This window comes from Panthera pardus, unplaced genomic scaffold (genome assembly GCF_024362965.1).
Source record: "Panthera pardus isolate Hobbes unplaced genomic scaffold, ASM2436296v1 HiC_scaffold_11, whole genome shotgun sequence".
Classification (NCBI taxonomy): Eukaryota; Metazoa; Chordata; class Mammalia; order Carnivora; family Felidae; genus Panthera; species Panthera pardus.
In genome coordinates, this window is record NW_026526666.1 from 69,213,492 (window position 1) to 69,237,754 (window position 24,263).

Genomic DNA, 24,263 nt, shown 5'->3' on the forward strand with positions numbered 1-24,263 from the left:
TGGCTATGTCACATCTTTCGGCCAACGGGTTGTTAGCAAGCATGATGCAAGCAGAGCTCTCCCACGTTGGGGCTTGGCTCCTGTCGCTGCCTTGGGGAGCCTGTGCCTGCCACCATGTGAAGAATCCGGGCCGTCCTGCTAACTGATGAGACACGTGACCAGGTACCGCTGTTGCCGCCGCCCTCAGCCAGCCACCCACCAGGCCATCACTGCCATCTGATCCCAGATGTAGGAGTGTTTTCCTTATTTATAGCTGCATAACAAATTACCCCCAAAGCAGCTTGAAACGACATTTATTATCTCACTCGGTTTCTGAGGCTCAGGAAGCTGGGAGAAGCGTAGCTGGAATGGGGGTCCAGGGGCTAGCAAGAGCAGGGGAAAACCCAGTCATCACCCACCACACCCTGCCTTTACTACGGAGCCCCCGAGCCCCAGAGTGCAGCCGCGGCTCAGCACACGTGCAAGCCCCCTCCCCTCCTGGGGAGCTGAACATCAGATCCCGGAGGGTCTTCGGCAGTGAGCCTCCACAACCCTCATAAAACGCGGGGGAAGCTTGCCCAAAGCCACACCATAAACCTGCAGCAGAAGCAGCAACAACATGAAACCTGGCGGTGCTCCTGCTCCCCGCCCAGGGCTTGTTTCTTTGCAGTATACAAAGAGCACGTTGCAAGCCTGGTCACACTTCTGTTTGCAACTGAATGTATTTTGAAATACAGGCGTAGCTCCTTTCCTTGCATGTTGCTTTATTGCGCTTCGCAGATACCTGCGTGTTTTACAAATTGAAGGTCTGGGACAACCCCGCTTCCGGCAAGTGTATCGGTGCCATTTTTCTGACCGCATTTGTTCACTTCTTGTCTCTGTGTCTCATTTTGGTGATTCTCAATACCTGAAACTTTTCCATTATGATTATACTTGTTAACGGTGATCTGTGGTCAGTGATTACAACTTGCTGAAAGCACAGATGATGGTTAACATTTTTTAGCAATAATGAATTTTTAATTAAGGTATATACATCATTTTTTAGACTGCACACTCAACGGACTATAATACAGGGTAGGCATAACTCTTATGTGCACCGGGTAACCAAAAAAGTCATTTGACTCACTTTATTGTGATATTTGCTTTATTGCCATGGTCTGGAACCGAACCCACAGTATCTCTAAAGTATGCCCGTATTGCCCATCTAGGACTCAGAGACCAGCCCCGGGGCAACAAGGAAAAACCAGGAAGAACAGGAAAGGAAGAGGTGAACTCATTACCTGATTGCTTCTCCCAGTGTACCATCCTCTTACCCTTCTCCCCACCCCTGGCCACCAGGACTCCTGCCTCCCCATAGGACACAGACCTCAGTGAGGTGCCAGGCCCAGCTGCACTTCCTAAGAGGCACAAGCCTATTAGAGAATATTCAAATCAGAACCTAGACCCGACCTAGACCTAGAATCCTGGCAGCTCTGGACAAGAAGGAGCCTCTTCCACCCTGCTCTCTCCATGACAGGAGGCCATTCAGCCTCTGCTTACTTGCCTCCAGAGCCCAGGGACTCACTACCTCCTGAACTGGTTGGAAAGAGCTTTGGAGACAGATCTCTGTGACAGATAGCTATGCAACCTTTAATGTCATTTCGCTTTTCTACATCTCAAGTTTCTCCTCTACAAAATGGGAATAGTGCCTCCCAAGCAGAGTTGTGATAATTAAATGGGCGCAAAATTCCCAGGAAGTCATCGGCACATGACAACTTGTATTACACTGGCAGGAGGTGAGAACAGGAAGGAACACAGGAATGCCACCTGTCAGCACTGCCTGCTTCTTCCTCCCCCACCCCCAGCCCCCTAGCATCCACCCATCAGGGCTGCAAGGCTCAGGACCCCCAAGGATTCTTCTCAGACATACAAAATCAGAATTCACCCACCATCTCAAGGATGTCAGGAGGCACTGGGCAGCAGGGGACCAGAGGGTGCGGAGGGGAAGCTCTCAAATGGATAGGCTGGAGCTAGGATATTCAAGGGGGCGGAAGAAACAGAGAGAGACATCACATGTGCATACAGGTGATGAGAGGTTTATTTAGCGAGAAGTCACACGGACACAGCTAAGAGGCCATGGCCCAGGTATTGGTGAGGGGAGTTAAGAGACACCTCCTCACCCCAGCTGTGAAAAGTTAAATAAAGGCCACTTGCAGCTTGCTCTTTCTTCAACATCCGAGCTACTCTGCATCTCGGGGGTGGAGGCCGGGGCAGACAGAAGTCAGCAACGCTGCCACATTGTGAAATCAGAGTGGCACAGGCCACTTGGGTGGAGGATCCGACACTGGGGGGCACCTCTCAGCATGCAGATCATCTGCCACAAAGCAAAACAAATTTGCAGGCAAATCACTGAGTGTGAGAAGTTGCAAGGAATCAAGGGAGAAGTGGAAATTCACTAGGCCCTCCCGGTGTCATTCGCATGTCATTCGCATACAATGTACAACATGCCGCAGGAGCCTTTTGATTTTCCATCCCTCTGCGGCTTACCTTAGTGTAATTCAACAGTTTTGAGGCTTTCCATGGGCTTACTTTGAGCTCACCATCTTCCATGGCCCCTTCACACACACACATACCCCCCTCATCCTGGGCCTCTGCAGGGCCCGCTCCCGCCTTCCCCTCATCAGGTCTAGGAGAGTGACAGCTTCCTAAGTTACCAGCCCCAGGCTGCAGCCCCATACCTTGCCGCTCTTCCTAAACCCTCCCCACACCTCTGTAAACAGTGCCTTTTAAAAACTCACCCTCATACCTAGCACAGGCAAATGCACAGAGCCAGAAAGTGGAACAACGGTTACCAGCGGCTGCGGGGAGGGGGCAGTGGGGCGTTAGTGTTTCATGAGGACAGAGATTCAGCGTGGGGAGGTGAAGAGTTCTGGAGGGGGATGGTGGGGATGGTTGCACAACAACGTGGATCTACGTAATGTCACTGAACTGTACACTTAAAAACAGTTAAAATGGGGGGCACCTGGGTGGCTCAGTCGGTTAAGCGTCCAACTCTTGGCTTCAGCTCAGGTCATGATCTCGTGAGTTCGTGAGTTCCAGCCCCATGTCGGCTCTGCGCTGATAGCACAGAGCCTGCTTGGGATTCTCTCTCCCTCTCTCTCTGCCCCTCCCCGACTTGTGCTTGCTCTCTCTCTCTCTGTCTCTATCTCTCTTTCAAAAACTAAATATACATAAAATTTTTTAAATAGTTACAATGGTAAATTTTATCTTTCTTTGAGCATAATTTAAAGAAAAGCCCACATACTTCCATTAACCAGCCTGAGGGTGCCATCTGTTTCTTCCTGGGACCCTGCCTGATAGATACTCTCCCTCGCAGCGTTTTTCCCCTAGTGGGTCCAAAGTTCCCAGCCCTGGACCTCTTCTCCCATGGGAGTTTCTGGAAGCTGAGCCTCGAGGTTGGGCAGGGCAGCCGGATACCCTCTGGTGATGCTCTTGCCGAACGCCCATGGAGACCACGACAACAGAGCTGAAGAGAACGAAGACTCCTGGGGGTCCCACACACACCTGCACAGAATGTTCACACATGAGGCAGTCCTGACCCAGCACACCATCTGCACACTTACTTCCAGAGCAGTGTTTCCTGGTCTCTGATGGTTTGACAGACGGGCTCTGCCTCCTCACACAACTAGGGGCCAGGAGGTGGGTCCTTACTCGACAAATGTCTCATGATCTTAGGCAAGTCTCTGCTCTCTCTGGGCCTCAGTTTCCCCTTTTGTACAATAAGGGAGTTAACCAGTGGCACTCAAAGTTTCCTTTTAACCAGCAGAATCATTTCTTAGAATAAAATCTTACAAAGAAGCCCAAGGTAAAGGTAGACTCAAATCAGGGCTGCCGGGTCTCAGGATGGCATGAGAGGCCTAGAGCACCACTCCTTTTCTTCCTTCTAAGGAACCCTTGGGTTCCACGAGGCACAGTTTGACAACCACCATTCTAGATGATCCTCAAAAGTGCTTCCAGGCTCTGGCCATGTATATCGGGGGGACAATGCCCAACACGTGTGCTCGATATAAATGTTTGCTAAATTAATGAAAGGATGACCTGGAAAAATATCCAACCTCCTTCCCTCTCCCACTTTGCCTCATTTCTCTCCCCTCAGCACTGGATAGAAGGAGCCCAGCCCCAGGCCCGCAGTTCACTAACACCAGGCTCTTAACCATGCAAGACTCACTCCCAACTCACCCTGCCAGTAACACTCTGGTGGACAAGAAATTGCTGAGCCTTTGTGCCCACCACCCGCTTCATGGGAAGTTTGCTGTCCCCCGGCCAGGCCGGCCTGTTGCCTCTGAACACAAGCAGAGGGGCTGAGCTGAGGCCAAGAATAATATTGTGTCAGTGAGTCTATTATGAAAATAATGGAATAAAAGAAGCCACCCTCAATAAGGGATGTGCAAGTTTCCCCCGATCTGCTATAGCCTGACAAAGGCCGAGGTGGCCCTTCCAGGACGGGCACCCAGCCAAGAGCTTTAAATAATCGTTAAAAACACAGTCATGATTTATCACTGGGGATCAACTGGGTGGGGGGCTGCCTGCAGCCTGGCCTCTTCCCGCTTCAGCTCGGGCATGTGGGGAGATGGGCATGGCCACCCTTCCTCCCCCCACGTCACCCCCAAGCTGTGGACTTCCCTAAGGCGAAGAAGAAAGAACCCAGTTATAAAATGTGTGTTCTTCCTCTCTCCTGGCCAGAAGCAAATCATAGTCATATCTAATGTTTCCTGGATGTTTAAGTGGATTACTTCATTTGACCCTCTTGAGCTAAGAACTGTTTCTGACTGTACCCATTTTAAGTCTGTGAAAACTGAGGCACAGAGATGTCACTTGCTCCCGGTAAGGGGTGATGGAGTGGGCGTTAGAGCCTCCTAGGCCTGAACTGGCACTGAGACACCAAAGTCCCCACTTAGCCCAGCTCTCCCTGCACAAAACCTCAACTTCAGACCCCTTCCCGAGTCTCTGCTGAGTTAAGGGACAGAGGAAATCCTCACAAAGGAAGATGGCCACCCAAAGAGTGGAGGGGTAACCTAAAAGACCCTGACTCCAGTGCACCCAATGCTTGGGGGCCCTCCAGGAAGCTGGGGGCAACCACGAGTGTCTGCTTGGCCACACAGACCCCTCCCATGGGAGCAGGGCAAAGACACCTGGCTGGGACGACAGGGAGTCCTGGAGCCAGCCCTGCCTGGGGCTCGCTTGTGCTTTTGACCTTGGGCAAGTCATGCCCCCTCTCAGGACCTCAGGTTCATCTTCTAACACATGATTATAAAAATGCGATTTTACCTCCCAAGGCGTGTAAAGGAGCTGAAGTGGGAAGTTAGTTATGTAGTGTCACAGTGGATGACTGTTTGCTCCTACAGCTCCCTGCCCGGCTAAACACAGTCCTGTCTCCCCAGACCCTGACTGTCCCCTCGGAGGATGGAGGGGCACTGGAAGGCTTGAATGGGCGATACCTGGTCTGCTGTGGTCAGCAGCCCCGGCCCCAGTCCAGGACCTCATCCTGCTCCTTTGCCTAAAAGCTGCACTCAGTAATACCAAGGGCTTTGCCCGCACTGTCTCATTAAGTCCTCAAGGCCACCTGTATGGGCCATACTGCTGCTACCCCCGTCCTCTAGCTGAAGGAGCTAAGGTTTAACCTGAGCAGTTACTCCTCCTCCCAGTGCGTCATGTACTCAGCCATCCACCTTCCTTCCCTTCCAGCCACCCATCTCTGTCACTCATTCACTCTCTGGTGGATCCGTCCAGTTAGTCATCAAACGTTCTCTCTGGGGCATGACCGTGTGCTGCGCCACAGAGTCAGATCAGACAAGGCTCCCCGCCTGCTAGTGAAACACACTTAACTTCTGAGATCACAACTGCAGTCAGAGACCCGGGTGGTGGCCTGATTCCACCCTTACACACCCCTCTCTGGGTACCACCATCCCTTGTTATTATGCCTATATTCAGGCCAGTTTCTGCCAGCAGATCTAGAGACTCTGAAAGACACAGGACTGTTTTTGGCAAGCCATGTGGCACTCTCCAAATCTTAATAATAAAGTGATGGTGATGATGATGATGATGATGATGATATATCTTGCAGCTGTTGAGCTGAGACTTCATTGTAGCAATCACTAAGCACTGTGTTCAGCTTGGCCAACCACTTAACATGGTACTACGGGCTGAACTGTGTCCCCCCACAAAGACTGAGAGGTTGAAGCCCTCACTCCCCAATATGACTGTATTTGGAGAAAAGGTTTTCAAGGAGATAAGTAAGGCTAAATGAGGTCATAAGGACAGGTGCACAGAGGAAAGGCCACGTGAGGACACAACAAGAAGGCAGTCATCTACCAGCCACGGAAAGAGGCCTCATCAGAAACTGACCCTGCTGGCACCTGGATCTTGACTTCCAGCCTCTAGAACTGTGAGAAGATGCATTTCTGTCGTTTAAGTCACCCGGTCTGTGGTGTTGGCCTCAGCAAACCAATACGTGGCTTATCCCCATTCATCTCTACAGCAACAGGAAGACCCGTGGAGACCCTAAGAGACCAGGGCCCATGTTTTCGCCTTTTTGCACATGTGGGCTGTAAAGTTCAGAAAGGGTAGATTAGTTGCCAAGGTTACAAAATTAGGAAGTGGCAGAATCAGGACTCACACTTTCAGGCCAACACATAAGTTGCTGCTCTTAAGCCTACACTGTATCATCTCCCCTCAGTGTTCCAGCACCACGCAAGGGCCTGGCCAGAGCGTGAGCTTCCTGAATGTTTGCAGGATGAAAAAATGAATGAATGAATGAACGAATGAATGAATGGTTGCCCACCACCAGGACACTTGAAGATGTCTCTTCTTTCCTGGGCCCTTTAAAGACATTCACGCAACACCCACCCTGCAGTCTTGAGGAAGAGCCATAACACCAAGCCATCTGGGTCTTGGGTGGTGTCATCCAAATCAAAAGGAGAAGAGGTAGCTGGATGGACAGTGAGGGGGAGGGCGCTCCAGGAAGAAGCATGAGTGTGAGCAAGGACTGGGAGGCAGAAGAGCCAGTAGAGTCACACAGAGGGGACAGAGGTGACAGGGGAAAGGAGAAAGGGTGGAGAGGAAAGCAGGGAGCTGCAAACCTTGGAACCAAAGAACCAGAGACTCAAACAACACTGGCAGTTGGCCCAGGCTCCAGGTCTCAAATCCAGGAGCCACTGACCAGTAGGCAGCTGACAGCCCATCTACAACTCTAGAAAGTTCTGGAGGCAGATGGGGGCTTGTAGTTGTTGGCACAGGACTGGGACTGGGAACACAGGAGGACCTAAGCTCCCAGGTAGAGAGATAAGAAATATAAGGATGGGATGACAGTGAGCAACCATTGTAGGGATGGCCATCCTTCCCAGGCACTCCCATAGGCCAGTTGCTTTCAACTCTGAGAAATCTGGATGTGGGTATCACAACCAGTCAGACCCAGGTATAAGTCTCTTCTCTCCAACTTCCTGGGCGTGCGACCATAGGCAAATAGCTTTATCTCTTAGGGCTTCAATTTCCTGATCTGAGGATGATTGTGATGATTAAATTAGAGAATGCTAGTGTGCCGCATGGTGACTCCAGTTAGCAGCACTGTACTACGTATTTGAAAGAATCAGTCTTTTTTTTTTTAAAGTAGGCTTCGTGCCCAGCACAGAGCCCAATGTGGGCTCAAACTCACAACCCTGAGATCAAGACCTGAGCTGAGATCAAAAGTCGGATGCTTAACTGACTGAGCCACCCAGGCACCCTGAGAATAAATCTTAAAAATTCTCATCACAAGAAAAAAAATTTTGTAACTCTGTATGGTGATGGGGGTTAACCACTTTATTGTGGTGATCATTTCACAATATATACAAATATTGAATCATTATGTTGTACACCTGAAATTAAGATGATGTTATATGTCAATTATACCTCAATAAAGGTGGGGGAAGAAAATTAGGAATGTAAGGAGTTATAATTCAATTTCCTACAAACATGAAAAAAAATATTATGACAAATTTTTGCACATAAATGTAAAAATAGAGATGAAATGAATAAATTACAACTTGCCAAAACTGACTAAAGGAAAAAAAATAAAATATCTAGGTAGCCCTAGATATTTTTCTTTACCTTTAACAACTTTATTTATTTTCCTTCAAATTTTTATTTAAATTCTAGTTAGTTAACATACGGTGCGGTATTGGTTTCTGGAGCAGAATTCAGTGGTTGAAATATTTAAAATTTGTAGTTTAAAATCTTCCCTAAAAGAGAATCCAGACCCAGAGTTTTTACCGAAGGAGCAAGCCACTCCAGTACTTATGTGGCTATTTCAAAATATAGAAAAAGAGGGAATATTCCCAACTTATCACATGAAGCTGTCACAAACATGATATCAAAATCTGATTAAGAGAGGTATGATAAAGGATCATTGTAGGCCAATTTTATACAGAGGCAAAACTTCCAAACAGTAGTAAAAAGCTGAATGCAGACATCTATAGAAAGGATGATCCATTATAACCACATTGGGTTTATCTCAGGCATGCAAAGATGATTCAACACGCAGAAATGCTTACTGCTCACTTACCGTATGAGCACATGCAGAACAGGTATTTCATGAGATTTAGCACCTGTTCATGGTTAAAAAATGAAAAGCTGGGGCCCCTGGATGGCTCAGAGGGTTGCACGTCCAACTCTGGATTTTGGCTCAGGTCATGATCTCACAGTTCATTAGGATCGAGCCCTGTTTCAGGCTCTGCACTGACAGTGCAGAGCCTGCTTGGGATTCTCTCTCTCTCTGCCCTTCCCCTGCTTGCCTGCTTTCTCTATAAATAAATAAATAATTTTTTTTCTTTAAATGAAAAGCTTTTTAGCAAATTAGAAATAAAGGAGGATGTCCCTATCCTGGAAAAGATGACTGTCATTGTAGTAAGACCGAGAACAGTTCTGTTCACAAATGCTGATTGGTTTACTTTCTTTCAGTTAACTGATATATTGAACCAGGATCCTGGAAGCAGTGACTTGATCCAGGAGTGAGTGTAATGATAGAAATTTCTAGGACCACTGTAGTCAGGCAGAGGAAATGTTTTGGCAAGGCTTGTAGTGTTCTTCAAATCTTATTAATATGCATAGACTATTGTTTATGAATTTTCATTCATCCAATAAAGACTTATCAAATGTCAAAAAATGAATAAAATATCAAACATAGTGTACATTGATGCTTGATCTACGCTCCTCAAAATGATGATACAAAGTCTAGCCTCATACGAGAAAAAAATCTATAGGATGAATTCCCAGAATCCCTATGTGGTAAGATTACAGGTAAAATTTATTTTCTTCTTAAAGCTTTTCCTTAATTGAGGACATAAATATTTATTGAACATACCTAATAGGTGCAAGACACCAGGAGAGGTCCTGGAATAAAAAGAAAATATAGAAAATGGTTAGAAATGTGGACTTGTGTGCCAGACTGAATTTGTACCTAGGCTCTGCTACTCACTAGCTGTGCGGCCTTGGGTAAGTTGTTTAACTTCTCTGTTCCTCAGTTTGCCGGTCTATAAAATGACGATGTTTTTTAAAAAGAAAAGAAAATGCATGTAAGTTGCCTGGCCTATAGTATCTGAACAAAAATAGCAACCATTGTTTGTTACCTGAAAGGAAAAGGTAATATGTAGCAAAAGAAAGGGGCAGATGAAATGCTCTCAGTGCTCAGGAAAGGGGGTGAGAGGATATCGGAGACAGGTAGGGGATGAAGGAGGGCTTCCTGGAGGAGGTAGCATCAGAGCTGTGCCTTGAAAGCTAAGTATGTCAACAGGCAAAGAAGAGGTAGAAAGGCGTTCAAGATAGGGTGCACAGCATGAGCAAAAGCCCAGAGATAAGGAAGTGTTTGGGCTAAAGCCACTAGTCAGGTGCAGCTGAGGCACAGGGGTTTGATTGTATCAGGGCCGATTCCGGAGGCCTTGGTGCACACTGTGCCAAATGGTGCGTGGCAGCCACCCCCTTCTCCTCAGTTTCGCCATCTGTAGAATGAGGCCACTGGAGTCAGTCACCCCCGGGCTCCCAGCCTCTCCACGACACTTCATTCTTCAGCGCTCAATCTCCCCGACTCCTAAGTGCTTCCACATGTAACCCTGCCCTGCCTCCTTATCTCTGCCTGCAGAATGCAGCCAGCCCTGCTTCCAGGCCTTGGACGGCCTCCCCACGGTTCTGGAGCGTACAGCTATTCCAGGGCCACCAGACATGTGGCCCCCCGCTCCGGCAGAAACACAACACCCAGGGTGGTGGGCCCTGTGGAAACATTAGCCCCCCTTCCCTCCTCGGGGCCTCCGGGCCTCGGCAGCCTGAGGGCAACGTGGGTTTATTTGGGGTCTGCGGGATGCAGAGAATGTTATCATTCTCAGGGAACTCCAAGTCCCGTTCCCAGTGCTTATTCTGGCCCCTCTCCGCGGGTGCTGCAGGCGCGACGGGGCACGGAGGTCTCCCTCCTGCTCTGGTACCACCAAGGGCTCCCAGTTCCGAGAGAGGTTTCGGGTTTCAGAGAAATGAAGTAAGGGCCTAAAGGGACAGCCGTCTGTAAGTGCTGGAGCAGAGGACCGAGCAGGACTGAAGGTTCGAGCTGTGACATCCCCCTCATGTCCCCTGACCCCCACACCCACAGATAGCAGGCATTTGCTGCTTGCTTCAACCTGGAATCTGAGAATCCCAGAATCTTGGAATCCGAAAACGTTAAGATCTTCAAACTAAGGGAATCTCAGGCTGCCAGGACCTTAAGACTTGTGGAACCTTAAACTTACTAGAACCATGAAATTCTAGAATTTCCAAATCAGAATCGTCGTGTCCAGGCTTGAGACGGGTTCCAGCACTTCCTAACCGCATGACTCTGGGCAAGTTGTTCACCATCTCTAGACCTCCACGTCCTCATGTGTGCAATGGGGTAATAAGAGTACCTACTTCCTAGGGTAGTTGTGGTGAGTTACTCTGTTAACATGTGATATGTTAATGTGTACAAAGTACTTACAGCAGTGCCCAACACATGGAAGGTGCCATAGAAATGGCAGTTATAGTTCTAAGACCACACCGCAAGGTAAGAGCAGAGTTGGTGCTATAGTCCAGGTCCCTGGCCTTCCTGTCTAGAATTTGCCTCCATTCAGCCATACTATCTTTCAAGAGAACTAGGAGGGGACCAGCCTTGGAACCAGATATACCCCTCAATGATGGTCCCTCCACCCACCCACCACAATCAAGACTCTACTGTGGACAATTTCCACGCAAGAGACAGGTACCCCACCACCCAGAAATACAGCAGGCAGAACCATGTTTCCTCCCAGAATGAGGAGCTGTGGCAGGTGCAATCAGTGAAAGGCTCTGGGTCCATTCGCTACTCCCAGTGTGTTGACTGCACTTGGCCAGACCCGCAGTCTTCAAGGGGCTCAGCTGGACGGGAACATCCAAGATAGCTCACTTGTCTAGCTCGTCTGGCCTTTCGTCAGGGATGGCTGGAAGCCTGGGCTGTGCAGCTTCAGGGCCTGCCCCTCTCCAGGTGACTTCTCTACACGGTGTCTCTTTCAGGGTCGCCAGACTTCTTTCACCATAGGTCAGGGCACTCAAAAGGACATGAGTAGAGTTGACAGCTTGAGCTAGGGTAAGAGGCAGAAATCTAAGGTGGCCCCCAAGATTCCCACCCAGTGGTGTACATGCCCTGTATGATCCCTTCCCCTGGACCTGAAATAGGATAGGTTACACTGATTAGGTTACATTTATGGCAAAGATGGTGGCATAGATTATGTTATACGATGGGAGCCTCCCTCACAGCAGACTGGAGGGGATTCCCCTACTGCCTTTGAAGAACTAAGCCACCATGTTAAGAGAGGGTCATGTCGCTAGGACCAGAGAGCAGCCTTAAGAGCTGAGGGACACCCCTGGCTGGCAGCCAGAAAGAAGATGGGGACTTCAGTCCTACAACCCCAGAGATGAAGACCACCAACAGAACCCAGGAGAGGGACCCCAAGCCTCACATCAGACAGCCCCAACCAATACCTTGATTTCAGCCTGGGGAGGCCCTGAGCAGAGAACCCATGCCTGGACTTACAAAGCTGTGAGCTAATTAACGGGGGTTGTCTCAAGCCGCTAAGAAATTTGTGATGCGGCAACAGAAAAGCTCGCAGGTTTGTATCAGTTAAAGGAGTCGTAGGGCCAGCCCAGGTCCAGTGTGAGGTCCACATTGGATGTGAATACCAAGAGGAATGGTTCATCTAGGGCCATCTTCAGACACAAGCAATTGCAAGTGCAGACAACTCCCCGAGGCCTCTATCCCCCCTGGACCCAGAACAGACCCCTGTGTGTGACCACCAAGTTTCTAGACGGCCAAGTCTACCCCCATGTAGGTAGACTGTTTCAGCGGAAGTTGCATAGGCTATCTTATCTGATTCCCTGTTGCTGACATGCCAACCTATTTCATGTCAATTCAGAGTAAGCATGTTCTAACCGGAAGGATTCACAAGAGTCATCGAGTTTCAACCCCTTAATTTAGAGTGAGGGTCTCAAGAGGAGAAGGGAAATTTCCCAGAAACTACAGTTTCAAGTCCAGGCGTCTGGACTCCCGGGCTAGGGCTGCCTCCATTCAGCTCTTGTTTTTATGCTCAGTGCACCATTTCCTCCTCTGCCCCCAAAGGAAAGCCACTCATTTTGCCCTGGCTCCCCACCTCTCCTGGGCCCCACCCTGTCCTGACCCCTTGAGAGTTCTAAGACTCACCTTTTCCACCCCCCTCGGTCTGAGAGGTTAAGAAGAGAAAGCAGAATTCTCCGGGAACCAAACCCCAGCATGCCTTTATCTCCAGGAGAAGACTGACAGAGTGAGGAGCCTCCCCAACACCACCCACCCAAGGCTCAGAGCCTCAGAAGGTGGGGTATACAGCAGGAGCTGGCTTCCACACTGTGTCCCGATGTGTATCTTCCCCTCACCCACCCTAGGGTCTTAGGCAAATCACACCCTGTGCAGCGTTCCTCACTGTAAATGAAGACAGCGCTCCGACAGGCGAGGGGACTAAGTGACTGCCCTTTGAGGACCACAAAGGGGTGACTTCCTGGGCAGAGTTTTTCCAAGGGAAACCTCAGCTCCTGCTTCCTGATGAGCCATGCCTCTGTCTCCAGCTAAGTAAGGGTCTAAGACTCCCCTCATGCCAGTCCCCTTGCCCATCTCCTTCCCTTTCTCCAGGGAAAATAGGAAGCCAAGGGCAGGGGCCTTCATCCCCAGGAATTTCCAGGAATTCCTATCCCTGCCCAAATGTCACCTCCTCAAGGAAGATTTTCCAATTTTCCAATCTAAAATAGCATCTTCCTGGGGGCGACTGGGCTGCTCAGTCAGTTAAGCGTCCGACTTCAGCTCAGGTCTGATCTCACCATTCGTGAGTTTGAGCCCCGCGTCAGGCTCTGTGCTGACAGCTCAGAGCCGGGAGCCTGTTTCAGATTCTGGGTCTCCTGCTCTCTCTGACCCTCCCCCACTTGCACTCTGTGTCTCGCTCTCAAAAATAAATAAACATTAAACAAAATTTTACATAGCATCTTCCTAAAATAAAATAAAAGTAAAATAAAATGGCATCTTTCCTCTCTGTCCTCTTCTCCTGCTCCTCTTTTTTTAATTGCATTTGTCACTGTCAGCAATTATATTAGACATTTATTTGTTTACTTGTTTATCATCTGTTTCCTACATTAAGTGATAAGCAAGGATCTGTTATTTGCCACCATCTGAAGAGTTGGATAGAAATGCTCAAAGATAGGTGTTGAACCAATGAATGAATGAATGGATGGAATCAAAACTAAGCACAGTGCACAACTCCAGTGCTCATCCAGGATCATGTCTGAGATATCAGTTTGCAAAGTGAAGAAAATAATGTGTAGGATGACCGTTCTGAGCAGCCCACCCGACACCGGCCCCCCTCTCCTGTGGCTCCTGGTTACACTTAGACCCTGAACCCCTCATTTGCCACTGATTTACAAATTGCCAAGACAGTCCCTACATTGCTGATGGGTTTTTTTTTTTTAACGTTTATTTATTTTTGAGACAGAGAGAGACAGAGCATGAACGGGGGAGGGGCAGAGAGAGAGGGAGACACAGAATCGGAAGCAGGCTCCAGGCTCCGAGCTGTCAGCACAGAGCCCGACGCCGGGCTCAAACTCACGGACCGCGAGATCGTGACCTGAGCTGAAGTCAGACGCTTAACCGACTGAGCCACCCAGGCGCCCCCATTGCTGATGTTTTGAAATGAGCAAGCACTGTAGGGGTGAGTCTGGTCTTTCTCCCAAGCTTATTGAGGGCATATTCATCTTTGTGTCCCTCCCCACAGTGCCTAACAAATGCCATCTGAGTGTTGTCTCTCAGTGAATTAATGAATGAGTGAGCAACCGAGAGAGTGAGCAAATGAGTGGACTGTAGATGGATAAATGGATGGATGGATGGATGGAGAGATAGAAAAAAGGAAAAAAGAGTCAATGTATTGATTGGATGGCTGATGAGTGGATATTGGGTGAATATATAGATTACAGAGAGACAGAACAGATGAATAATTTATGGATGAGGGGGGAAATGGATGGATGGATAAGTGGATAAGTAAGTAAACAGATTTGGTTTACTGTGTCTCAAAATCTCCAAAAGGGAGCCGCCTGGATGAGTCGGTTAAGCATCTGACTCAGCTCAGGTCATTATCTCACAGTTTGTAGGTTCGAGCCCCACATGGGGCTCTGTGCTGACAGCTCAGAGCCTGGAGCCTGCTTTGGATTCTGTGTCTCCCTCTCTCTCTGCCCCTCCCTGCTCACTCTCTCTCTCTCTTTCTCTCTCTCTCAAAAATGAATAAACATTAAAAATAATTTTTTTTTAATCTCCAAAGGCACGGAGGAAAGGGAGCAGATTTGTTCTGCGTCCCTACAAGAAAGAGTGAGGATCCTTAAAGATATAGGAAAGCAGTTTTCAGCTCATTAGTAGGTCCTGTCCTAGAGATGTGCAAATAGAAAACTGGGCATCCCTCTCCCCCATCAAAGGGCTGAGGCAGGCAAGAATCTAGATCCTAGGCCTTCATTCTCTACCCTGAATCTTGGGGATTTTCTACCTCAAATACCTTTTCCTAGGGCTGAGGACAAAGTCGATGACAATTGTGCTAACACTGTGAGCACTTACTAAGCACACCCCTTAACAACAGCCGATGAGGTTTGGATTGCTTCTCACCCTTCCATCTGTCTGCTTTTTCTACTTTGTCTAGGTTGCCTTATAGATCAGAATGCTAAAATCCCAGAGTCTTAAAACCCAGAGACCAACTGTGTAGCCTTGATCAAGTTATTACCCTCTCTGATCTTCAGTGGTATCATGTGTAAAGTGGAGATACCCATGCCTGCCTCCAGAGTTGCTGGCAAAATGAAATGAGAGAATTACATAATGTGCCTCGTGCAGCACTGGGCGCATTTGAAAGTCTTCAGTAAATTACGGTACTGAAACTGATAACTGGTTTTAGCACTGATGTCAGTTTTCAAATCCACATCCGTATTTGTGTTCATATTTATTAGAAATATGATCATGGTAGAACATATATTACATATATTGCCATAGGCTCATAAATCTAGAACCACAGATTCAGGGATTGAAATAACAAATTATTAGAAACTGACCATCTCAGTTTAGAACTGTAGAATTACCAAAGCTCAGAGCCACGGATGGCTCATTTCACCAACTCCCAGAAACTCCCAGGACTTCTGAGGTCATGAGTCCAGCCACCGCATTCAGCCTCTCCCCAGGGCAGGTGCCCCTCTCCAGTGTCCTTCACCCCAATAGGCAGGCCAATGTTTTGGCCTCTGAGCCCCCCTTGGGGTGTCTGGCTGGACCCCTTGGCCCTTCGCTCCTGTTCTCAGACAACCCAGAATCCCAGGAATTTGCGGCCACAGCGAGTGGGGGCCTGAGATTGGACCTGGGGGATGGTGAAATATGGAAGCTCCCAGAGTTGGGCCTGGTGGGGAAGGCCACATTTTCTGTGTCATGTTCTATTGCACGCCAATCAATTACAGTGCGCCCTATATAAACACATCATGAGGGCTTTGACAGGGGGCCGGGGTGAAGTTGGGTGTCAGGGTAAAACAGGGGATAATAAAATCACTGGAGATTTATTTCTCTAAATTGGAAACTTCATGCTTACACCTGACTAAATCATCAGGCTGAAATTGGAGCCGACTCCCACGGAAAACACATGTAACCTTATCCCATCTTTGTTTAACGGCGACCCATCAAGACGCCTGATGGATTCTGCAGATGCGGCCAGCGTTCTCCTTAGGTTCCCTGAGTTCTGGGGGTCTCAATCAGACCTGTCCTCACCGTGCCCACCCTGCTTTCTGGTTGCTCTTCCAGGGCTGGCCAAAGCGGCATCTCCTACTGGCCGGTGTCCGCGTGCGGCTCCTGTGACTCAGCAGCTTTCCCTTGGCTTCCATGCCCAGAGGGACCCCAAGATTTGTGGACGCAAGATTCCTGTACCTAACATCCTCCTTTCCCACGAAGCCGTCCTCTCGCGCTGCAGAGGAGCAATGCTGAATAACAAGAGAGGCAGCTGTGACTTCGAGAAAAGAGCTCTAGGCTAGAAATTGTCTGCCCTGAGTTCAAAGCACGCTTCTCTGATAAAATCCCTTTGTCCCTCCGGGTAAAATGACTTTGCTATTTCCTTTTGTCCTGTCTCTTCTCTCATAAAACTTTCACGATATTTGAAGAGGTAAGGGATTAACAGTGCTTTATCATTTATAACTGACGGTATATATTTGTACACAATTCTCCGTGCAAATCATGAAGCACTGTATATAGCACCAGGAGACAGTAAGAAGTCATCCGCGCCCTGTCTTAAGGAATCCCCCCTTTACCAGGAGTGACCAGCCAAGGTCCGAAGGAGGAATTCGGGAGGCAAGCTAATCAGTAAGCCCCCTGTGTGTGCTGGGCACTGGGTTACTGCAGCTAATACAAGTATTTCAAAGGATGCCCCCATCCCAGATGGAAGTTACACTCACTCCACAGAGGAGAAATCAGGGGTCAGAGAAGTTACCTAACTTTCCCAAATCACACAGCCAGCCGAGATGGTAACCAGGACATCAACATAGGTTTGTCTGACTCCAAAGTCCATTAAAATGTATGACAAGTGCTCTGTGAGGCCTGAGAGAGAAAAAGGTGGGCAGTAGGTTCCAGGGCTCGATGTGGGCCCTCCCCCGCTCCCAGCCCCTCCCTTCAAGTCCATAAATTCTTACACACACACAAATACACTCACCCCAGTGCACACCGCAGGTGGTCAGTGTGGCTGGGAGGACTCCAGGCTCACACCTCCACCGCTGCCCTGCCCTTCGGGTGGAGCAGGGAGGGCTGGGTAGAGCAGGAGGAGTCCTGTGTGTCATTTTCGGCAGCAGTCAGCAGAGCCTTGCAAAGTGCAAGATGGCTTTTTTAGCCCAGCATAAGGATCTAGTTAAAAACCAATAAATCAGCAGTGAAATGTGCATAGCAGCCTTCTCCGTAAAATCAACATGGCTTGCTCCTCTGCAGGGAGCCTTCTGACCGCCAGGCTGAAGCGGAGGGCTGAGGCAGAGCCCTCCTCTGTCCCACAGGGGTCTTGGGGGAGAGGGGTCTCCCCCATCCCCTGAGAAGATGAGAGCCAGGCCACCTGGGTCCTGCCTAGGCGGCGCCTACACTTGAGACATCCCCTTTCTAGCCACAGAGATCAAGAAACGTGTGAGCAGGACCCAGACTGCCCTCCGCCTCCTCCACGCCGCTCCCCCTGACACAGAAAATCAAATTAGGAGACGGATGAGCTGGGGAGTGGATGAGAAGGGGGAGCCCCAGGGCGGCTCCCCAGCACAAAATGCAGAACGCCATCTGCTGAGCGGGCTCGGGGACCCCCTTAGGATGGTGTTCCGGGAAGACACGCCACTGACCTCTGATAGGACGGGTGCCCCCGCCTGCCTGTGCCCAGGCCAGCCCCCAGACCGACGGGGCGTGGGGGGGGGGGATTTGAGGAGGCCCCAGATCCCCCTCAGGACGGTATTTAATATCTGTAAAACTGCCACTTGGGCAGCCAAGGTAAACAGCGTCCCCGGCAGTTCAAAGGTGAGCGAGTTTAAATGTTTCCCCTTTGGCTGCAAGGAATCGGCGCGGGCCTGTGGCAGGGCGCCCCGGGGAGGCCCCCCGCGCCGCCAGCCCCAGGCATCTGTGCGCACAGAGGCTGCGTCTCCCACACAAATACTCAAAATTTCTCATTAAAACTTATGACTGTGTCAACAGCGCAGCCTGGGCCCCTAATCTGGAAAAGCCATTTCGCCACCCGGTCGGCCCGCCGCCGCACGCCCGGGAGCCGGGGCCCCGCGCCGTCCCTCCGCCCGGCGCGCACTGGCAACGGGTGCGCTCGGTCTGCTGGGCGCGAGCCGGACTGGCGACGCGTGACACCGGTCGGGTCAGGTGAAGCCCGGCCACGGGGCTCCGGCTGGACTTGCCTGAGGGCGAGCTGTGGCGGGGCGGGCGAGGGGCGTTAAACAACACAGCTCCAGCTGCACCCCTGCAAACCCGCGCCCAGGGGAGCCATTCTGCTCCTGCCGGAAAGGGCTTAGCTCTGCCCCCGCTGGATGCCACAGTGCAGCTGGCAGGCCGGGGGGCACCAGAGATGTGAACACAGGGACCTCCAGGCCCTCGGCCGGGGAGGTGTGGAAGCACCTGAGCCAAGGTGGAGGACAGAGGAAGGCTGCTCCGAAGAAGAGGGGAGGGTGGGCTCCATTCTCAGGAGAGAATGGAGACTAGACATGCAGACTGAAGGGGACGACGGAAACCAGACACCTGGGAGTGGAAGAGTCCACCCTGGCTTCAAATCCCACCTCTGACACTTGTGCCAGTTCCCTTTCCTCCTCTATAAAACGGGGTCAACGATAGGAAGTTAACACCTGTACCACCCACCCCAGTTCCTGGCATACCATGAGTGCTCCACACACAGTAGTTATTCATGCAGTCAGTCTGTATTTGTTGAGGCCCTCCTATGCAGAGCCATGAAAAAATACCTGGCATTTTAGGGGGAAACAGGCAAGGTAGCAGAACCAACACTGAGTGTCATGAAAGGGAATAGAGAGGATATAGAGTGGGCACTAGAGGAGGGGTCCCAGAGGAAGAGATGCATACACTGTGACTCAAAGATGAGAAGTGGCAAAGGTGGTGGTGGAAGACATTGCAGGAAGAAATGGCCTGTGCAAAGGCCCTGAGGCAGAAATGAGGCTGATGGAGAGGGGCTGGAAGAGCGTACATGCCTACAACTTTCCATGAGCACTTTTGGATTTGAGTCTTTGGGGTCTGTGTGTACGGATGCACACACATGTCCATGCATACTTATATACATAAGAGTAAACACTTAATGTATGCAGATTTTATTATGCCCCAAAATATGTACCCATTCGTGGATGCTTTATGCTTGTTTAAAACGTGTAGGTCTTAGATACCATATGTTTTCACTCTTATGTGGATCCTGAGAAACTTAACAGAAACCCATGGGGGAGGGGAAGGGAAAAAAAAAGAGGTTAGAGTGGGAGAGAGCCAAAGCATAAGAGACTCTTAAAAACTGAGAACAAACTGAGGGTTGATGGGGGGTGGGAGGGAGGGGAGGGTGGGTGATGGCTATTGAGGAGGGCACCTTTTGGGATGAGCACTGGGTGTTGTATGGAAACCAATTTGACAATCAATTTCATATATTGAAAAATAAAAAAATAAATAAATAAAAAATAAATAAAATGTGTAGGTCTTTTTGGAGGTGTGCACAAGTATAAATGGGTAAGCATATAGATATAAATAGGAGTCTATTCGTGGGTGTGCCTATACCTGTGATGGGACGTTTATGTGAGTCTGAATGAGGGCTTGTATGTTAGTGTTGGCACACGCATCTGTGCCTCTTGATATCTTTGTGTGTGCACTTGCACTCACACGCACTTCAACAAATACTAATTCCCTACTTCCCGCACCCTGTCTGCTATCTGTGTGTGGGAGCTAGGGTGGACTGGGTCCCGAACATACACTTGCCTTCCATGGACAGCAGACATGCTCACAGACAGGCAATGTCTACAACTGGTACTCATCGGCCTGATGGACCCACTTCTTTCTGAGGCCACAGACATTCTGTTTGCTCCACTCCAGGGAAATAAGAAAAGAAAAGCATGGCAAGACTCTTCTTCAGAAAGCTGCAATCCAGGCACCACCCCTACCGTCCTACCTAAGTCAAGGACTGTGGAGACACTGCTGAGTGGAGAGCAGGGGCACTGGGCCCTGGGAGTGGGAAACTGCTGCCCAACCCATCCCAGCTGCTCTGCTGATGCGCTGTGTGGCTTGGATAACTTGGTTTGCCTCTCTGAGTTGTGGAAAATGAAGACTGTGCTCCCAACTCTTTCATCTTAGGCTGAAATAGAACACAAACAGGGATGTGGCAGATGATGATCATCCCTCCAAATTTTTCACTGAACTGGATTAGCTGCCAGAAGGAAGGAAGGAAAGAAGAAAGAAAGAAAGAAAGAAAGAAAGAAAGAAAGAAAGAAAGAAAGAAAGAAAGAGGAGGGAGGAAAGGAAGGAAGGAAGGAAGGAAGAAAGAAAGAAAGAAAGAAAGAAAGAAAGAAAGAAAGAAAGAAAGAAAGAAAAAGGGAGGGAGGAAAGGAAGGAAGGAAGGAAAGAAGAAAGAAAAGAAAGAAAGAAAGAAAGAAAGAAAGAAAGAAAGAAAGAAAGAAAAAGGGAGGGAGGAAAGGAAGGAAGGAAAGAAGAAAGAAAGAAAGAAAGAAAGAAAGAAAGAAAGAAAGAAAGAAAGAAAGAAAAAGGGAGGGAGGAAAGGAAGGAAGGAAGGAAGGAAGGAAGGAAGGAAGAAAAAGGAAGGAAATAGGGAGGGAGGAAGGAAGGAAAGAAGATGGAAGGAAGAAAGGAAAAGAAAAGAAGAGAAAAGAAAGGAGGGAGGGAGGGAGGAAGGAAGGAAGGAATCAAACAATCCTCAGAAAAGCCTCATGAAGTCCTAAATGTTCAGTGCACATATTGTTTCCAAAGGGACAAGAATTTTGCCTTCATCATCTATGTACGGTATTCTCGCCCTAGAACAGTACCTGGCACTTATTTGTTAGGTTGATAAATGTGCTCATTGAGCACTCATTCATTCACTCAGCGAAGAACCCCGGTGCCCTTGTCCTGTCCCAGGCCTTACCGGCCCCCACCAGAGAAGAAGGAACTCTTACTTAGGCTTCACTAAAATTGGAGGGACATGGGCACCCCTTTAAACTCATGGCCTCCCACCTCCACGGAGCCTCAAAACTACCAGGAAATGCAACCGTTTCTGCTCTCCACGGTGGCTGTTAAAATCTCCCCTCTCCCTTCGGAACCTCCGACCTTGCTCTTCCTCACCCTGCCCTTTCGGCGGTGACCTTCACGGAGAAATCAAAAGCCATCAACTTTCAGCCACAAAACCTACATATTTAGGCGTGCCTCCTCCAGTCTCATCTCCTTCCCTCCCATTGGAATGACAAGTAGGGTTCCCCTCCCCCATGGGAAGCCAAACCCTCCCCTCTGCACCCCCCCCCCCCGCCTTGCCACCCCAGGGAGCTCACCCCACCTCCTCTCTGTCAAACCTTCTACCTCCACATTTGTCAAATGGACCATCGTGAAGTGTTCAAGAGACACAAATCCAGTTTGGGGTGTTGTGACCAGCGGTTGACCTAAGTAAAACAGGAGAGAAAATATCAGGGTGTCACATCCAGCGTCACGAACCTTGTTTCGTGTGTGTGTGTCCATGTGTGTAGGTATCCCGGGTCCGGGTCCGGCAGGAAACGTAGGTCTGACTGTGGCTGGATTTGGGAAAGGGTGAAAGGCACCCTTCTACTTCTCTTTTGCTACCACTTCCTTCCCATCTGTGGTTAAACATCCTGAAGAATCACACAAGCAGCCTCTCCCGTAAGCCCACCTTCTCCAATCACTGCACCCCTTCTGCCCAACCACCCCCAAATCTCTTCACAACCAGTTTTCCTTAAAGAGTTGCCTGCATTCAGTATCTCCAAGCCCTCACCTCCCATGCCCTCACCTCCCATGCCTTGGCAAATCAGCACACCCCCTGGAACCAACAGGAGCTGCGAGCAGCCTCCTAAATCCAGTGAAAGCTTTGCCTGTGGGGCTCACATGCAAGGCACAGACTCTGTCCTCAGGTCCCACTTGGCCTCCTCTCCTCCGGCTGACCTCTGACTTCTTGCCACCTCCTCTGTGGACTCTTTTGCTCCTACCCAGCTGTTGGTGTTGGCACTCCTGGGGGCTCACTCCAAGGCCCCCTTTTCTTCCCGCGTCCCCTCAGGAAGAGTGGCTTCCAGGCCCACAGGCTGCTGATGCCCAGCCTCACCTCTGCATCCCAGCTCTCCAGCTTCCTCCCCAGGGTGCCTCCGCTGGGGTCCCACAGGCCCCTCCTGCTCAGCACACGCCAAGAGAACCCCCTCCCTGCTCCTGCCCTGTGCATTGCCAGCACATCACCCAAACCAGAAAGAGGCGCCGTTGGGGCCTGCTCCAGGGCCCGGCTGTCCAGTCACTATCTCATCTCTCTGGCATCCCTCCACTCCTCCCCCTGCCACACCGTCGGAGCTGCCATGGCTCTGCCCGGTTTCTTCAGAGTCTGCTGACTACAGGCCCCCCAACGCTTCTTTCTATTGGCGCTTTTTGCTCCCTGCTCCAACCCAGTACCTCTTCTCTGCTGTGACTGGAGCCCGGCCTCCTCATACACACTTGGAAAGACATGTCCATGCTGGCCCTCCATCTTTGCCCCCTGTAATTTTATGCGCTCACCCTGCTGGTGCTTCTTGGCTGGAGGTAGGGGTGTGACTGGCTGGCCCCTCCCCTTGCTTGGCCTCCCTAAATTCCCTCACTCTCAGGTTCCTCTGGCCATGGCTGGGCTGACCCAGGGCACCCCAAGCTCACGTTCAAAGACTCAGGCCAGACCCAGCTGCTAGGCCCCATAAATGAGGATTAGGCGCCCCCCTTTGAGGCGGGCGGGTGGGCTGTGAGAAGAGTTGGTTTGGTACAGATTTTATGGCAGGATCACATTTCGTCATCAGACCCCCCTCTGAAGCCAGCCAAGGGCAGGTCAGGGGCAGGGGAGTGGGAACCTGAGCTGCTCCATCAGCTCAGAGCACAGGGCTGCTGGCACAGGAGGGAGCAGGGGCTGGGAATTAGGAGCCCAAGTCCGGCCTCCCCTCTACCACCCCACCCCACCCCCGCCCTGCTGTGTAAACTTGGGCACATCCTTCCACTCTCTGGGCAGTGGTCTATAATGCAGGGGCCCTAGACCAGATGGGCCCTCAGGCCAATTCTTTTCCAGGCTCCCAGGTCCTCCTCAGGCTCAGCCTGAGCCATAACAGAAGCATCCCCCTTCCCAGAAGGCTGCAGAGCTACTATATGTATACAAACTTGGATTAGGGTTGCCAGATAAAATACAGAATGTCCAGTTAAACTTGAATTTCAGGTATACAACAAATAATTTTCAGTATAAGTGTATCTCAAATATTGTATAGACATACTTATACTCAAAACTATTCAGGGGTGCCTGGGTGGCTCAGTTGGTTAAGCGTCTGACTTCAGCTCAAGTCACGATCTCACAGTTTGTGAGTTCAAGCCCACATTGGGCTCTGTGCTGACAGCTCAGAGCCTGGAGCCTGCTTCAGATTCTGTGTCTCCCTCTTTCTCTCTCTGCCCCTCACCCGCTCACTCTCTCTCTCTCTCTCTCTCTCTCAAATAAATAAGCATTAAAAAAATTTTACGTGAATATTCTCACTGTTCTGATTTTGTAATAATCAAGGCAAGCTAAACATTCACTATATTAAGACCATGCATGTGTCCCCAGACTTAGTTCTTTCCCTAGGTCTAGTTTTATCAATGCTGGTGATAAACCAAGTCTGACTTACATGATGCATCTGTGGAAAATGTCTGTGACTCTAAGTATCTGGTCATCCTTGAGAAATGACAGCAAAGCTAGTGTAATAATTTTTGAAGATAACCATTGCTAATTTGATGACTACCAGTTGCCATTAAACAAATTGTAAAACTTTTATGTTTTATTTTCTAGGGGATTCTGGTATCATTTGAAGCATGCCAGAACAGAGTGGTGAAAAGTAAATCATGTAAAATTTTTCTTTAATCAAATTGGCTAGAGCTTGTTTTTAAAAAAAAAAATTTTTTTAAGGGCGCTGGGTGGTTCAGTCAGTTAAGCGTCCGACTTTGGCTCAGGTTGTGATCTCACGGTTCATGGTTTTGA

At 49.7% G+C, this 24,263-nt stretch overlaps 1 non-coding gene across 1 annotated transcript; it reads left to right on the plus strand.

Annotated features, from left to right (window-relative positions):
* Nucleotides 1-23,767: 23,767 nt before the first annotated feature.
* LOC128775996 (small nucleolar RNA SNORA72) lies at nucleotides 23,768-23,899 on the plus strand. The gene has a single exon (XR_008420972.1). It is a non-coding gene; the product is annotated as a small nucleolar RNA SNORA72 (small nucleolar RNA).
* The last annotated feature ends 364 nt before the right edge of the window (nucleotides 23,900-24,263 follow it).